The sequence below is a fragment of the Arachis duranensis genome, chromosome 7 (assembly GCF_000817695.3).
Source record: "Arachis duranensis cultivar V14167 chromosome 7, aradu.V14167.gnm2.J7QH, whole genome shotgun sequence".
Classification (NCBI taxonomy): Eukaryota; Viridiplantae; Streptophyta; class Magnoliopsida; order Fabales; family Fabaceae; genus Arachis; species Arachis duranensis.
The window spans coordinates 59,519,769-59,524,341 of NC_029778.3; positions in this window are offsets into that span (position 1 = coordinate 59,519,769).

Below are 4,573 nucleotides of genomic sequence, written 5' to 3' on the forward strand. Positions count from 1 at the left end.
AGAGGCATCTTTTGCCGTATTGTTAAGAATAAAGTTGGAATGTCATATATCTTATGAGCGTTTCAATTGAGAGAGGCTGGAATCGACGGGAGGAGGAGCTAGCTGTTGGGTCCCTTTCCTTTTGGCGTCTTGCAAGTTGCAACTACCCACTCTTGTTGCTTTAATTTTAGCGGGTATCATGGGACATGGAAAAAAGCATCACAATAAGCAAAGGAATGTTAAAGGCCGTCATTATAATTTGATTTAACATCGGACCAATTTCATTTGTGAATTCTTAGTCAATGATATCGGTTCACTTGGTTTATATCACCATGAATTGGGTTTGATTTCTAGTTCCTTCGATTGTTGTTGAGCGGGATAATTAGGAAATAAGAAAAACGACTAAAATGTTGTTTAATAAGATGCTACATTATTAAAAATGAATAATATAAAATCAATAATTAACCAATCCGGACTTTAAATATTTAAAAAAAATTAAGATTTTTGGATGTGCATTGTATAACACTCTACCATACAGAGTCTTATGTTTAAGTCATAATTTAGAAATTGTAAGGTATTACGACCTCTAAAATAAAAATTTAGTACGTATAGTAGTATGAATAATTGATTATAACTAGGAGTCTTTGAAGGAAAAGGGGTAAAACAAAATCACAACTCGAAAGCACAACACTCCGATCGAAGACGTGACGAATAAAGGATAGGTTAACGTGAGATTATATATATACAAAGGAGTGTCAAAAATAGGAATATCAAAACTCAAAATCCGGTTGCGAAGATAACCGGTTCGAGCATAGCAATATATACATGTAAATAAAATAAGAAACCCCAAGAAAATTCGAAGGGACATAAATACAGAAAACCTATTCTCCAAAATCTCCTCTAAGAGGAGTCATCATAGTTTGTATTATTCAGTGGAGATAAAAGTATCTAAGCAAAACATATAAACCAAAATAGAGTCCCGAGAACAAAGGATCTTTGCTAATCCAGAAGTCTCCAGCATGCTTCAGCAAGAAGCCTCACGTCCTGCATCTGAAAATCACAAAATCTGCATGGGTGAGAACCAGAGGTTCTCAGTATGGTAACAGTGCCCACAGAATAATCCGCAGAATGCGTGTCAGGAATGTATGGTGTGAATTGCTCAGGCTCTTATTGTGCTTGTGTCTGTGGCGGTAGCGGTGGCAGTTGCGGTGGTGATGGTGGTGGTGGTGGTGGTTGTGCTTGTTGATTCTCCTGATTATGAATAGGATCACCCTCCTGATTCTCTTGCAGTACGAGATCTGACAGATGCAAGTGGTCGCCATATGTACCTCGGTACTAATGCAAGTAAATATCTAGATGATGCTGTGAGGGCACCATGTGCTCGACAAGAACATGACTATACTGATTCGTCCAATGCATAACCTAAATTGAGTGGGTTCCAGACCAATCTTGATTCTTGAGACCTGTCAGAACATCGCCGTGTGCTTCACCTTGATCCCGCTCTTGATGAGGAACGCCCTGAGTCAAGACAAATTGCCTCCTCAGTCTATCAGATGCATTTCACTCAATATATTCAAAAGATATATAAGAGGAACTATGACACTCCAAATAGCCGAATACTGACGAATTTCAAGAGGAATCACGTCTGGATCGATCCGATCAATTGCATAAGCCTCCCAAACAAACTTTATACATTATGCAAGTAAAGGAGGATTACACACCGAATAATAATACGACTAAAGGAAAACAAATACTTATTTATTACAACATACCTATCCTTTTTGTAGACAAAACAAGTTTATATCCATTCCATCTCGTCCACATTATACCATTTATTCAATTATATTCATTTTCACTCCAAACAATCCAAAAATCAAAATAATATAACTCATTATTCATCAAGCTACCATCATCATTAATCATCATCGTCATCAATCATTCAAAATCATCAATCATCAACTCATTCTCAAGATAACTTAATATTTTCATCAGGGTTACTAACCCTTAACATACTTACATAATTCGACCTATCCTATGGTCATTTAGACTATATTTTCAAGTGACATTATATATTATCTATGAAAAACCAAAATCATACATTAATCGATTCCTTCCTAATACTCGTACACATCAAAATTCCTCCATTCCACAAGTTTCAAAGCTCCAATTTCTCACCAATCACTAACTCAACTCCCAAGGTTCAATCTCAAGCCTCCAATACCATCAATTTGATCCCAACACATACAATTTAATCTAATACCAACAATATCACTCAAAATCAATATAAGGTTCATAATTATCAATGATTCACAAGATTTAGTGGTTCCTCACCTTATCCACGGTCATTTGGGAGAAGACCCAACAAGTTTTCAAGGCTAATTCAATCCTAAAACACCAAAATTACATAATCTCTCAAAATCAAAATCCAAATTTTCCAAATTACAAAGAGGAAGGCTGAGTAAGAAATAGCTAGGTACTTACCACTTTGTTTGATTAGTTTTGTAGAGCTCGACGCGGTGGTCGCGTGGCCACAAACGATGCAGCGATCGGAACTCCAGATTGAAAATTATGATGACTTGAAATTTGAGAGCAAAGGGTTCAGGTTTTCCTTGTGTTCCTCCCCTTTCAGTGTGATTCAATGTGATTTTGGGGGAAATGATGCAAGTTTTAGCTTTTATAAGATGGGCTTTGGGTTCGGTTTAGGTCCGGTTGAATTAGTTCGGCTTATTGACTAATTTTTAGATCGAAACTTTTAAAATTAGTGTCAAAATTCGTATTTTTATTAGTTTTATCTCTTTAGATTAATAAATTTTAATTTTTTAATTTTTATTAATAATTAATTTATTAACTGATTATTTATCAATTATGTGGGGTTTACACTGATCCTTTTCATTATTAATAGTATGCATATTTTCAGATTCATAATAGTGGAAGCTGGTTCTTCATTAAAAATAATCTTTTGCATCAACCATTATATAGATGGAAGGATGTTTTGTTGGATTAGGATTAGGAATAAATCTGTGACCAATAGAAGGGTGCCATCTAGGATTTCTAACTTTTTTAACCCTACTTCAACCCTCTTGCTCATTAGTTACATCCTTTGTCTGGGTATTCTGCTCAGGTTCTAAGACTCCAAGGTGTGTTGAAAGTTCTCAACTAGGTTGAGATTCATAGTGGGATGCAACTAATTCTTGAGCAACAAATGGTTCTTTAACTATAGGTGGTTCTTGAGCTGCACCCCGTCCTTACACTGCTGGTTTCACTACCGACTAAGGGATATATCGTGTCAAAATTTCAGTTTCTAATACTTGATTGTAGTTAGAATTGGCTGCACACTCTCAGCATCCCCAGTTTCCATAAATGCTGATCTAGGAGATCTCTGATTAGTTTTGATATTTTTTTTTTTAGTCAGTGGATTGGACAACTCCCAATTCTAAGTACCTCAATGGATTGGACAACCTCTAATTCTAAGTACACAACACATCCACACACTCTTCACACATTTTATCACATTTTTCCTCAATTGCACTCTCTAGAGTTTGAATCCTAGACCTTTGAGATGGGGTGGGGGAGAATTCAACACATTGATTTTGGGTTTGGGCTGGGTTTCTTTGGTTAATATGTTCTTCAACTTGGCAGGGAGTCTGTGGTGGTTGAAAGTTGGATTGTGGAAGGGAAAATATGGGCTTGTTGGGCTTGGGTGTAGAGGTTTTGTCAAAGTTGGGCCTGCTCAACCACAACACTCTCTCCTACTCTCTTTTTCTTAGCTGGAGTGGGGATTTTCCTTGCACAAGTCTTCGATCAGATGCTATCTGGCGTCGTTGCAGTATTACTTGGAGGAGAAGGGGCAGATTTTGTTCTTCGAGCACTATTATCAACAACATTTGGAATGTTTATTGGATGCTCACAATAAACTTCTATCCTCAACAAATCTTGGATGAAAAACTGGTTCGGTATGTCAACGTTAACCCTCTTTATTTCTAATTTTTTCCCTCTAGTATACATCATTTTTCCATTTGAAGTAGCCATTTGTTCCAAAAACAAAATAAGAAATTATTAACACAAAAGTATAATCTTTAAAGTTATGTTGAATAATAGCTCTCTTATTTGTTGGTAAGCTAGTAAAGTTATTCTTCAAATTTATGCTCAACATGTTTATATTATTCAATTGATGAGTCAAATAATATTGTAAAATTTCAGTAATAGAATAATTAAATTGAAAGAAGTAATAAGTCACTCGTATATATACTTGCAATGACCAAATATATAAGAAGTAATAAGAGACTAGTATTTGTACACTGGCCACACTCAAATACAACTCAATACTGAATGATTAAATTTTCAAGCATAATAATTAAGCTTCTAGGCACATTTTTCAATCACATTATGCTTAGGACTAATTGAAAATTTAGTTTTTCTAAAATCCCAAAAAATGGAGCATAAAAAATAGTACTAATATCCACCATCTAACAAAATAAAAGAATGCAAACAGTCTCCAACGAATCAAACAATAATTCAAATGCAACAATAGCATAATTCCACAGAATCGAACGACCCTATAATTGATTTCTCTTTCAGAGCCACGACTGACAAA